We start from the raw sequence: 13,070 nt of genomic DNA, 5'->3' as shown, positions 1-13,070 counted from the left end.
ATTTACTTGTGGTTCTGCGAGGAGACCTGCAAAACATGCACTGTGTGGGGTTCTGAGAACCAAGTTTGAAAACCTGTGGAATAGACCAATAAAAAACCTAATATATTTCAAATGATTATTATTTGATAAAATGTCCGTAAAATGTACAATACAGTTCATGAGCACTAGTGTTGGCATGGTGTGATGTTAAAGGCTCTGATTTCTAATTAATTTAGTACAAGATCAAAAGTCCTTGACACCTATATTTGACATTAAACTATACTAGCTATTATATTTCACAAAGTTTACATATTAATATTGAAGCAAATTAAAATAAAATGTATCAGATATTTCTGCCACCAGGAAAAATGTTTGGATTTCCAAGTAGCACCATCCAATTGAGGTCAGGTAGTTGTGGCCGAGTGGTTAAGGCGATGGACTTGAAATCCATTGGGGTTTCCCCGCGCAGGTTCAAATCCTGCCAGCTACGTACTGCTTTTTATGCATGTAGAAAGCTAAGCTCATTTGTCCTTGATAACTTTATTTTCCATGAAACTAAAGTAGCTTTTACATTTCCCAAAATTTAACTTACTGTAAAAGCTACCAAAAAAGGAAAACATTGATTTTGCACACAGCTTGTCAGTGAAACAACATTAAGGTAGTTGTGGCCGAGTGGTTAAGGTGATGGACTCAAAATCCATTTGCTTTTAAAGCTGGTTTAAAAACGAAATGCATTCAAGATGAAGAGAATCAAAGCATGTTATGTTTAAGAATTGAGTTCTCAATCTCAGCTTAGCTCACCTACATATATATCCTGTTTTACAATGGACTTCTTTTTAAACCATATAATCTCAGACAGTGTCTTCCTGCATTCTATGTACATGCTTGTGACCTTGTATAAATGTTTCTCAGTGGCAACTTGTGCATGCAGATTCTTTCTATCTGGATTTACAGCTGTAGAGATGTAATGAAAGGTAAGAAATAATGTCTGGTAATCAACAAACTATTAATTGTGCAGTGTCAGTTGTTCTAATTCCAAATTTTATTAAGGAATAGACCATAAGTTCTCAAACTCAGTCCTCTGGACCCCACACAGTGTATGATTTGCAGGTAACCCAGCAGGTGCATATGTGTATTAATTACTCACTGACACATTTTAAAAAGTCCACTTGTAGAGCTAATTATTTACTTGTGGTTCTGCGAGGAGACCTGCAAAACATGCACTGTGTGGGGTTCTGAGAACCAAGTTTGAAAACCTGTGGAATAGACCAATAAAAAACCTAATATATTTTAAATGATTATTATTTGATAAAATGTCCGTAAAATGTACAATACAGTTCATGAGCACTAGTGTTGGCATGGTGTGATGTTAAAGGCTCTGATTTCTAATTAATTTAGTACAAGATCAAAAGTCCTTGACACCTATATTTGACATTAAACTATACTAGCTATTATATTTCACAAAGTTTACATATTAATATTGAAGCAAATTAAAATAAAATGTATCAGATATTTCTGCCAACAGGAAAAATGTTTTGATTTCCAAGTAGCACCATCCAATTGAGGTCAGGTAGTTGTGGCCGAGTGGTTAAGGCGATGAACTTGAAATCTATTGGGGTTTCCCCACGCAGGTTCAAATCCTGCCAGCTATGTACTGCTTTTTATGCATGTAGAAAGCTAAGCTCATTTGTCCTTGATAACTTTATTTTCCATGAAACTAAAGTAGCTTTTACATACCCCAAAGTTTAACTTACTGTAAAAGCTACCAAAAAAGGAAAACATTGATTTTGCACACAGCTTGTCAGTGAAACAACATTAAGGTAGTTGTTGGCGAGTGGTTAAGGTGATGGACTCAAAATCCATTTGCTTTTCAAGCTGGTTTAAAAACGAAATGCATTAAAGATGAAGAGAATCAAAGCATGTTATGTTTAAGAATTGAGTTCTCAATCTCAGCTTAGCTCACCTACATATATATCCTGTTTTACAATGGACTTCTTTTTAAACCATATAATCTCAGACAGTGTCTTTCTGCATTCTATGTACATGCTTGTGACCTTGTATAAATGTTTCTCAGTGACAACTTGTGCATGCAGATTCTTTCTATCTGGATTTACAGCTGTAGAGATGTAATGAAAGGTAAGAAATAATGTCTGTTAATCAACAAACTATTAATTGTGCAGTGTCAGTTGTTCTAATTCCAATCTTTATTAAGGAATAGACCATAAGTTCTCAAACTCAGTCCTCTGGACCCCACACAGTGTATGATTTGCAGGTAACCCAGCAGGTGCATATGTGTATTAATTACTCACTGACACATTTTAAAAAGTCCACTTGTGGAGCTAATTATTTACTTGTGGTTCTGCGAGGAGACCTGCAAAACATGCACTGTGTGGGGTTCTGAGAACCAAGTTTGAAAACCGGTGGAATAGACCAATAAAAAACCTAATATATTTTAAATGATTATTATTTGATAAAATGTCCGTAAAATGTACAATACAGTTCATGAGCACTAGTGTTGGCATGGTGTGATGTTAAAGGCTCTGATTTCTAATTAATTTAGTACAAGATCAAAAGTCCTTGACACCTATATTTGACATTAAACTATACTAGCTATTATATTTCACAAAGTTTTACATATTAATATTGAAGCAAATTAAAATAAAATGTATCAGATATTTCTGCCAACAGGAAAAATGTTTTGATTTCCAAGTAGCACCATCCAATTGAGGTCAGATAGTTGTGGCCGAGTGGTTAAGGCGATGGACTTGAAATCCATTGGGGTTTCCCCGCGCAGGTTCAATTCCTGCCAGATACATACTGCTTTTTATGCATGTAGAAAGCAAAGCTCATTTGTCCTTGATAACTTTATTTTCCATGAAACTAAAGTAGCTTTTACATTTCCCAAAATTTAACTTACTGTAAAAGCTACCAAAAAAGGAAAACATTGATTTTGCACACAGCTTGTCAGTGAAACAACATTAAGGTAGTTGTGGCCGAGTGGTTAAGGTGATGGATTCAAAATCCATTTGCTTTTCAAGCTGGTTTAAAAACTAAATGCATTCAAGATGAAGAGAATCAAAGCATGTTATGTTTAAGAATTGAGTTCTCAATCTCAGCTTAGCTCACCTACATATATATCCTGTTTTACAATGGACTTCTTTTTAAACCATATAATCTCAGACAGTGTCTTCCTGCATTCTATGTACATGCTTGTGACCTTGTATAAATGTTTCTCAGTGGCAACTTGTGCATGCAGATTCTTTCTATCTGGATTTACAGCTGTAGAGATGTAATGAAAGGTAAGAAATAATGTCTGGTAATCAACAAACTATTAATTGTGCAGTGTCAGTTGTTCTAATTCCAAACTTTATTAAGGAATAGACCATAAGTTCTCAAACTCAGTCCTCTGGACCCCACACAGTGTATGATTTGCAGGTAACCCAGCAGGTGCATATGTGTATTAATTACTCACTGACACATTTTAAAAAGTCCACTTGTAGAGCTAATTATTTACTTGTGGTTCTGCGAGGAGACCTGCAAAACATGCACTGTGTGGGGTTCTGAGAACCAAGTTTGAAAACCTGTGGAATAGACCAATAAAAAACCTAATATATTTTAAATGATTATTATTTGATAAAATGTCCGTAAAATGTACAATACAGTTCATGAGCACTAGTGTTGGCATGGTGTGATGTTAAAGGCTCTGATTTCTAATTAATTTAGTACAAGATCAAAAGTCCTTGACACCTATATTTGACATTAAACTATACTAGCTATTATATTTCACAAAGTTTACATATTAATATTGAAGCAAATTAAAATAAAATGTATCAGATATTTCTGCCAACAGGAAAAATGTTTTGATTTCCAAGTAGCACCATCCAATTGAGGTCAGGTAGTTGTGGCCGAGTGGTTAAGGCGATGGACTTGAAATCTATTGGGGTTTCCCCACGCAGGTTCAAATCCTGCCAGCTATGTACTGCTTTTTATGCATGTAGAAAGCTAAGCTCATTTGTCCTTGATAACTTTATTTTCCATGAAACTAAAGTAGCTTTTACATATCCCAAAGTTTAACTTACTGTAAAAGCTACCAAAAAAGGAAAACATTGATTTTGCACACAGCTTGTCAGTGAAACAACATTAAGGTAGTTGTTGCCGAGTGGTTAAGGTGATGGACTCAAAATCCATTTGCTTTTCAAGCTGGTTTAAAAACGAAATGCATTAAAGATGAAGAGAATCAAAGCATGTTATGTTTAAGAATTGAGTTCTCAATCTCAGCTTAGCTCACCTACATATATATCCTGTTTTACAATGGACTTCTTTTTAAACCATATAATCTCAGACAGTGTCTTCCTGCATTCTATGTACATGCTTGTGACCTTGTATAAATGTTTCTCAGTGGCAACTTGTGCATGCAGATTCTTTCTATCTGGATTTACAGCTGTAGAGATGTAATGAAAGGTAAGAAATAATGTCTGGTAATCAACAAACTATTAATTGTGCAGTGTCAGTTGTTCTAATTCAAACTTTATTAAGGAATAGACCATAAGTTCTCAAACTCAGTCCTCTGGACCCCACACAGTGTATGATTTGCAGGTAACCCAGCAGGTGCATATGTGTATTAATTACTCACTGACACATTTTAAAAAGTCCACTTGTGGAGCTAATTATTTACTTGTGGTTCTGCGAGGAGACCTGCAAAACATGCACTGTGTGGGGTTCTGAGAACCAAGTTTGAGAACCTGTGGAATAGACCAATAAAAAACCTAATATATTTTAAATGATTATTATTTGATAAAATGTCCGTAAAATGTACAATACAGTTCATGAGCACTAGTGTTGGCATGGTGTGATGTTAAAGGCTCTGATTTCTAATTAATTTAGTACAAGATCAAAAGTCCTTGACACCTATATTTGACATTAAACTATACTAGCTATTATATTTCACAAAATTTACATATTAATATTGAAGCAAATTAAAATAATATGTATCAGATATTTCTGCCACCAGGAAAAATGTTTGGATTTCCAAGTAGCACCATCCAATTGAGGTCAGGTAGTTGTGGCCGAGTGGTTAAGGCGATGGACTTGAAATCCATTGGGGTTTCCCCGCGCAGGTTCAAATCCTGCCAGCTACGTACTGCTTTTTATGCATGTAGAAAGCTAAGCTCATTTGTCCTTGATAACTTTATTTTCCATGAAACTAAAGTAGCTTTTACATTTCCCAAAATTTAACTTACTGTAAAAGCTACCAAAAAAGAAAAACATTGATTTTGCACACAGCTTGTCAGTGAAACAACATTAAGGTAGTTGTGGCCGAGTGGTTAAGGTGATGGACTCAAAATCCATTTGCTTTTCAAGCTGGTTTAAAAACGAAATGCATTCAAGATGAAGAGAATCAAAGCATGTTATGTTTAAGAATTGAGTTCTCAATCTCAGCTTAGCTCACCTACATATATATCCTGTTTTACAATGGACTTCTTTTTAAACCATATAATCTCAGACAGTGTCTTTCTGCATTCTATGTACATGCTTGTGACCTTGTATAAATGTTTCTCAGTGGCAACTTGTGCATGCAGATTCTTTCTATCTGGATTTACAGCTGTAGAGATGTAATGAAAGGTAAGAAATAATGTCTGTTAATCAACAAACTATTAATTGTGCAGTGTCAGTTGTTCTAATTCCAAACTTTATTAAGGAATAGACCATAAGTTCTCAAACTCAGTCCTCTGGACCCCACACAGTGTATGATTTGCAGGTAACCCAGCAGGTGCATATGTGTATTAATTACTCACTGACACATTTTAAAAAGTCCACTTGTGGAGCTAATTATTTACTTGTGGTTCTGCGAGGAGACCTGCAAAACATGCACTGTGTGGGGTTCTGAGAACCAAGTTTGAAAACCGGTGGAATAGACCAATAAAAAACCTAATATATTTTAAATGATTATTATTTGATAAAATGTCCGTAAAATGTACAATACAGTTCATGAGCACTAGTGTTGGCATGGTGTGATGTTAAAGGCTCTGATTTCTAATTAATTTAGTACAAGATCAAAAGTCCTTGACACCTATATTTGACATTAAACTATACTAGCTATTATATTTCACAAAGTTTACATATTAATATTGAAGCAAATTAAAATAAAATGTATCAGATATTTCTGCCAACAGGAAAAATGTTTTGATTTCCAAGTAGCACCATCCAATTGAGGTCAGGTAGTTGTGGCCGAGTGGTTAAGGCGATGGACTTGAAATCTATTGGGGTTTCCCCACGCAGGTTCAAATCCTGCCAGCTACGTACTGCTTTTTATGCATGTAGAAAGCTAAGCTCATTTGTCCTTGATAACTTTATTTTCCATGAAACTAAAGTAGCTTTTACATTTCCCAAAATTTAACTTACTGTAAAAGCTACCAAAAAAGGAAAACATTGATTTTGCACACAGCTTGTCAGTGAAAAAACATTAAGGTAGTTGTGGCCGAGTGGTTAAGGTGATGGACTCAAAATCCATTTGCTTTTCAAGCTGGTTTAAAAGCGAAATGCATTCAAGATGAAGAGAATCAAAGCATGTTATGTTTAAGAATTGAGTTCTCAATCTCAGCTTAGCTCACCTACATATATATCCTGTTTTACAATGGACTTCTTTTTAAACCATATAATCTCAGACAGTGTCTTCCTGCATTCTATGTACATGCTTGTGACCTTGTATAAATGTTTCTCAGTGGCAACTTGTGCATGCAGATTCTTTCTATCTGGATTTACAGCTGTAGAGATTTAATGAAAGGTAAGAAATAATGTCTGTTAATCAACAAACTATTAATTGTGCAGTGTCAGTTGTTCTAATTCCAAACTTTATTAAGGAATAGACCATAAGTTCTCAAACTCAGTCCTCTGGACCCCACACAGTGTATGATTTGCAGGTAACCCAGCAGGTGCATATGTGTATTAATTACTAACTGGCACATTTTAAAAAGTCCACTTGTGGAGCTAATTATTTACTTGTGGTTCTGCGAGGAGACCTGCAAAACATGCACTGTGTGGGGTTCTGAGAACCAAGTTTGAGAACCTGTGGAATAGACCAATAAAAAACCTAATATATTTTAAATGATTATTATTTGATAAAATGTCCGTAAAATGTACAATACAGTTCATGAGCACTAGTGTTGGCATGGTGTGATGTTAAAGGCTCTGATTTCTAATTAATTTAGTACAAGATCAAAAGTCCTTGACACCTATATTTGACATTAAACTATACTAGCTATTATATTTCACAAAGTTTACATATTAATATTGAAGCAAATTAAAATAAAATGTATCAGATATTTCTGCCAACAGGAAAAATGTTTTGATTTCCAAGTAGCACCATCCAATTGAGGTCAGGTAGTTGTGGCCGAGTGGTTAAGGCGATGGACTTGAAATCTATTGGGGTTTCCCCACGCAGGTTCAAATCCTGCCAGCTATGTACTGCTTTTTATGCATGTAGAAAGCTAAGCTCATTTGTCCTTGATAACTTTATTTTCCATGAAACTAAAGTAGCTTTTACATATCCCAAAGTTTAACTTACTGTAAAAGCTACCAAAAAAGGAAAACATTGATTTTGCACACAGCTTGTCAGTGAAACAACATTAAGGTAGTTGTTGCCGAGTGGTTAAGGTGATGGACTCAAAATCCATTTGCTTTTCAAGCTGGTTTAAAAACGAAATGCATTAAAGATGAAGAGAATCAAAGCATGTTATGTTTAAGAATTGAGTTCTCAATCTCAGCTTAGCTCACCTACATATATATCCTGTTTTACAATGGACTTCTTTTTAAACCATATAATCTCAGACAGTGTCTTCCTGCATTCTATGTACATGCTTGTGACCTTGTATAAATGTTTCTCAGTGGCAACTTGTGCATGCAGATTCTTTCTATCTGGATTTACAGCTGTAGAGATGTAATGAAAGGTAAGAAATAATGTCTGGTAATCAACAAACTATTAATTGTGCAGTGTCAGTTGTTCTAATTCAAACTTTATTAAGGAATAGACCATAAGTTCTCAAACTCAGTCCTCTGGACCCCACACAGTGTATGATTTGCAGGTAACCCAGCAGGTGCATATGTGTATTAATTACTCACTGACACATTTTAAAAAGTCCACTTGTGGAGCTAATTATTTACTTGTGGTTCTGCGAGGAGACCTGCAAAACATGCACTGTGTGGGGTTCTGAGAACCAAGTTTGAGAACCTGTGGAATAGACCAATAAAAAACCTAATATATTTTAAATGATTATTATTTGATAAAATGTCCGTAAAATGTACAATACAGTTCATGAGCACTAGTGTTGGCATGGTGTGATGTTAAAGGCTCTGATTTCTAATTAATTTAGTACAAGATCAAAAGTCCTTGACACCTATATTTGACATTAAACTATACTAGCTATTATATTTCACAAAATTTACATATTAATATTGAAGCAAATTAAAATAATATGTATCAGATATTTCTGCCACCAGGAAAAATGTTTGGATTTCCAAGTAGCACCATCCAATTGAGGTCAGGTAGTTGTGGCCGAGTGGTTAAGGCGATGGACTTGAAATCCATTGGGGTTTCCCCGCGCAGGTTCAAATCCTGCCAGCTACGTACTGCTTTTTATGCATGTAGAAAGCTAAGCTCATTTGTCCTTGATAACTTTATTTTCCATGAAACTAAAGTAGCTTTTACATTTCCCAAAATTTAACTTACTGTAAAAGCTACCAAAAAAGAAAAACATTGATTTTGCACACAGCTTGTCAGTGAAACAACATTAAGGTAGTTGTGGCCGAGTGGTTAAGGTGATGGACTCAAAATCCATTTGCTTTTCAAGCTGGTTTAAAAATGAAATGCATTCAAGATGAAGAGAATCAAAGCATGTTATGTTTAAGAATTGAGTTCTCAATCTCAGCTTAGCTCACCTACATATATATCCTGTTTTACAATGGACTTCTTTTTAAACCATATAATCTCAGACAGTGTCTTTCTGCATTCTATGTACATGCTTGTGACCTTGTATAAATGTTTCTCAGTGGCAACTTGTGCATGCAGATTCTTTCTATCTGGATTTACAGCTGTAGAGATGTAATGAAAGGTAAGAAATAATGTCTGTTAATCAACAAACTATTAATTGTGCAGTGTCAGTTGTTCTAATTCCAAACTTTATTAAGGAATAGACCATAAGTTCTCAAACTCAGTCCTCTGGACCCCACACAGTGTATGATTTGCAGGTAACCCAGCAGGTGCATATGTGTATTAATTACTCACTGACACATTTTAAAAAGTCCACTTGTGGAGCTAATTATTTACTTGTGGTTCTGCGAGGAGACCTGCAAAACATGCACTGTGTGGGGTTCTGAGAACCAAGTTTGAAAACCGGTGGAATAGACCAATAAAAAACCTAATATATTTTAAATGATTATTATTTGATAAAATGTCCGTAAAATGTACAATACAGTTCATGAGCACTAGTGTTGGCATGGTGTGATGTTAAAGGCTCTGATTTCTAATTAATTTAGTACAAGATCAAAAGTCCTTGACACCTATATTTGACATTAAACTATACTAGCTATTATATTTCACAAAGTTTACATATTAATATTGAAGCAAATTAAAATAAAATGTATCAGATATTTCTGCCAACAGGAAAAATGTTTTGATTTCCAAGTAGCACCATCCAATTGAGGTCAGGTAGTTGTGGCCGAGTGGTTAAGGCGATGGACTTGAAATCTATTGGGGTTTCCCCACGCAGGTTCAAATCCTGCCAGCTACGTACTGCTTTTTATGCATGTAGAAAGCTAAGCTCATTTGTCCTTGATAACTTTATTTTCCATGAAACTAAAGTAGCTTTTACATTTCCCAAAATTTAACTTACTGTAAAAGCTACCAAAAAAGGAAAACATTGATTTTGCACACAGCTTGTCAGTGAAAAAACATTAAGGTAGTTGTGGCCGAGTGGTTAAGGTGATGGACTCAAAATCCATTTGCTTTTCAAGCTGGTTTAAAAGCGAAATGCATTCAAGATGAAGAGAATCAAAGCATGTTATGTTTAAGAATTGAGTTCTCAATCTCAGCTTAGCTCACCTACATATATATCCTGTTTTACAATGGACTTCTTTTTAAACCATATAATCTCAGACAGTGTCTTCCTGCATTCTATGTACATGCTTGTGACCTTGTATAAATGTTTCTCAGTGGCAACTTGTGCATGCAGATTCTTTCTATCTGGATTTACAGCTGTAGAGATTTAATGAAAGGTAAGAAATAATGTCTGTTAATCAACAAACTATTAATTGTGCAGTGTCAGTTGTTCTAATTCCAAACTTTATTAAGGAATAGACCATAAGTTCTCAAACTCAGTCCTCTGGACCCCACACAGTGTATGATTTGCAGGTAACCCAGCAGGTGCATATGTGTATTAATTACTAACTGGCACATTTTAAAAAGTCCACTTGTGGAGCTAATTATTTACTTGTGGTTCTGCGAGGAGACCTGCAAAACATGCACTGTGTGGGGTTCTGAGAACCAAGTTTGAAAACCTGTGGAATAGACCAATAAAAAACCTAATATATTTTAAATGATTATTATTTGATAAAATGTCCGTAAAATGTACAATACAGTTCATGAGCACTAGTGTTGGCATGGTGTGATGTTAAAGGCTCTGATTTCTAATTAATTTAGTACAAGATCAAAAGTCCTTGACACCTATATTTGACATTAAACTATACTAGCTATTATATTTCACAAAGTTTACATATTAATATTGAAGCAAATTAAAATAAAATGTATCAGATATTTCTGCCAACAGGAAAAATGTTTTGATTTCCAAGTAGCACCATCCAATTGAGGTCAGGTAGTTGTGGCCGAGTGGTTAAGGCGATGGACTTGAAATCTATTGGGGTTTCCCCACGCAGGTTCAAATCCTGCCAGCTATGTACTGCTTTTTATGCATGTAGAAAGCTAAGCTCATTTGTCCTTGATAACTTTATTTTCCATGAAACTAAAGTAGCTTTTACATATCCCAAAGTTTAACTTACTGTAAAAGCTACCAAAAAAGGAAAACATTGATTTTGCACACAGCTTGTCAGTGAAACAACATTAAGGTAGTTGTTGCCGAGTGGTTAAGGTGATGGACTCAAAATCCATTTGCTTTTCAAGCTGGTTTAAAAACGAAATGCATTAAAGATGAAGAGAATCAAAGCATGTTATGTTTAAGAATTGAGTTCTCAATCTCAGCTTAGCTCACCTACATATATATCCTGTTTTACAATGGACTTCTTTTTAAACCATATAATCTCAGACAGTGTCTTCCTGCATTCTATGTACATGCTTGTGACCTTGTATAAATGTTTCTCAGTGGCAACTTGTGCATGCAGATTCTTTCTATCTGGATTTACAGCTGTAGAGATGTAATGAAAGGTAAGAAATAATGTCTGGTAATCAACAAACTATTAATTGTGCAGTGTCAGTTGTTCTAATTCAAACTTTATTAAGGAATAGACCATAAGTTCTCAAACTCAGTCCTCTGGACCCCACACAGTGTATGATTTGCAGGTAACCCAGCAGGTGCATATGTGTATTAATTACTCACTGACACATTTTAAAAAGTCCACTTGTGGAGCTAATTATTTACTTGTGGTTCTGCGAGGAGACCTGCAAAACATGCACTGTGTGGGGTTCTGAGAACCAAGTTTGAGAACCTGTGGAATAGACCAATAAAAAACCTAATATATTTTAAATGATTATTATTTGATAAAATGTCCGTAAAATGTACAATACAGTTCATGAGCACTAGTGTTGGCATGGTGTGATGTTAAAGGCTCTGATTTCTAATTAATTTAGTACAAGATCAAAAGTCCTTGACACCTATATTTGACATTAAACTATACTAGCTATTATATTTCACAAAATTTACATATTAATATTGAAGCAAATTAAAATAATATGTATCAGATATTTCTGCCACCAGGAAAAATGTTTGGATTTCCAAGTAGCACCATCCAATTGAGGTCAGGTAGTTGTGGCCGAGTGGTTAAGGCGATGGACTTGAAATCCATTGGGGTTTCCCCGCGCAGGTTCAAATCCTGCCAGCTACGTACTGCTTTTTATGCATGTAGAAAGCTAAGCTCATTTGTCCTTGATAACTTTATTTTCCATGAAACTAAAGTAGCTTTTACATTTCCCAAAATTTAACTTACTGTAAAAGCTACCAAAAAAGAAAAACATTGATTTTGCACACAGCTTGTCAGTGAAACAACATTAAGGTAGTTGTGGCCGAGTGGTTAAGGTGATGGACTCAAAATCCATTTGCTTTTCAAGCTGGTTTAAAAACGAAATGCATTCAAGATGAAGAGAATCAAAGCATGTTATGTTTAAGAATTGAGTTCTCAATCTCAGCTTAGCTCACCTACATATATATCCTGTTTTACAATGGACTTCTTTTTAAACCATATAATCTCAGACAGTGTCTTTCTGCATTCTATGTACATGCTTGTGACCTTGTATAAATGTTTCTCAGTGGCAACTTGTGCATGCAGATTCTTTCTATCTGGATTTACAGCTGTAGAGATGTAATGAAAGGTAAGAAATAATGTCTGTTAATCAACAAACTATTAATTGTGCAGTGTCAGTTGTTCTAATTCCAAACTTTATTAAGGAATAGACCATAAGTTCTCAAACTCAGTCCTCTGGACCCCACACAGTGTATGATTTGCAGGTAACCCAGCAGGTGCATATGTGTATTAATTACTCACTGACACATTTTAAAAAGTCCACTTGTGGAGCTAATTATTTACTTGTGGTTCTGCGAGGAGACCTGCAAAACATGCACTGTGTGGGGTTCTGAGAACCAAGTTTGAAAACCGGTGGAATAGACCAATAAAAAACCTAATATATTTTAAATGATTATTATTTGATAAAATGTCCGTAAAATGTACAATACAGTTCATGAGCACTAGTGTTGGCATGGTGTGATGTTAAAGGCTCTGATTTCTAATTAATTTAGTACAAGATCAAAAGTCCTTGACACCTATATTTGACATTAAACTATACTAGCTATTATATTTCACAAAGTTTACAT

General features: G+C 35.0%; 11 non-coding genes across 11 annotated transcripts; all 11 read left to right on the top strand.

Moving 5' to 3' along the window:
* Window positions 1–387: 387 nt before the first annotated feature.
* On the top strand, window positions 388–469 carry TRNAS-UGA (transfer RNA serine (anticodon UGA)). Its single transcript has one exon. It is a non-coding gene; the product is annotated as a tRNA-Ser (tRNA).
* A 1,080-nt stretch (window positions 470–1,549) lies between these two features.
* On the top strand, window positions 1,550–1,631 carry TRNAS-UGA (transfer RNA serine (anticodon UGA)). The gene has a single exon. It is a non-coding gene; the product is annotated as a tRNA-Ser (tRNA).
* Window positions 1,632–2,715: 1,084 nt separating this feature from the next.
* TRNAS-UGA (transfer RNA serine (anticodon UGA)) lies at window positions 2,716–2,794 on the top strand. The gene has a single exon. It is a non-coding gene; the product is annotated as a tRNA-Ser (tRNA).
* Window positions 2,795–3,874: 1,080 nt separating this feature from the next.
* On the top strand, window positions 3,875–3,956 carry TRNAS-UGA (transfer RNA serine (anticodon UGA)). Its single transcript has one exon. It is a non-coding gene; the product is annotated as a tRNA-Ser (tRNA).
* A 1,079-nt stretch (window positions 3,957–5,035) lies between these two features.
* Window positions 5,036–5,117, top strand: TRNAS-UGA (transfer RNA serine (anticodon UGA)). Its single transcript has one exon. It is a non-coding gene; the product is annotated as a tRNA-Ser (tRNA).
* A 1,080-nt stretch (window positions 5,118–6,197) lies between these two features.
* Window positions 6,198–6,279, top strand: TRNAS-UGA (transfer RNA serine (anticodon UGA)). The gene has a single exon. It is a non-coding gene; the product is annotated as a tRNA-Ser (tRNA).
* Window positions 6,280–7,359: 1,080 nt separating this feature from the next.
* Window positions 7,360–7,441, top strand: TRNAS-UGA (transfer RNA serine (anticodon UGA)). The gene has a single exon. It is a non-coding gene; the product is annotated as a tRNA-Ser (tRNA).
* A 1,079-nt stretch (window positions 7,442–8,520) lies between these two features.
* On the top strand, window positions 8,521–8,602 carry TRNAS-UGA (transfer RNA serine (anticodon UGA)). Its single transcript has one exon. It is a non-coding gene; the product is annotated as a tRNA-Ser (tRNA).
* A 1,080-nt stretch (window positions 8,603–9,682) lies between these two features.
* Window positions 9,683–9,764, top strand: TRNAS-UGA (transfer RNA serine (anticodon UGA)). The gene has a single exon. It is a non-coding gene; the product is annotated as a tRNA-Ser (tRNA).
* Window positions 9,765–10,844: 1,080 nt separating this feature from the next.
* TRNAS-UGA (transfer RNA serine (anticodon UGA)) lies at window positions 10,845–10,926 on the top strand. The gene has a single exon. It is a non-coding gene; the product is annotated as a tRNA-Ser (tRNA).
* Window positions 10,927–12,005: 1,079 nt separating this feature from the next.
* Window positions 12,006–12,087, top strand: TRNAS-UGA (transfer RNA serine (anticodon UGA)). The gene has a single exon. It is a non-coding gene; the product is annotated as a tRNA-Ser (tRNA).
* The last annotated feature ends 983 nt before the right edge of the window (window positions 12,088–13,070 follow it).

This window comes from Pseudophryne corroboree, chromosome 11, assembly GCF_028390025.1.
Source record: "Pseudophryne corroboree isolate aPseCor3 chromosome 11, aPseCor3.hap2, whole genome shotgun sequence".
NCBI lineage: Eukaryota > Metazoa > Chordata > Amphibia > Anura > Myobatrachidae > Pseudophryne > Pseudophryne corroboree.
The sequence above is the reverse complement of the archived record's forward strand: the minus strand, read 5'-3'. Positions and strand labels throughout refer to the sequence as shown.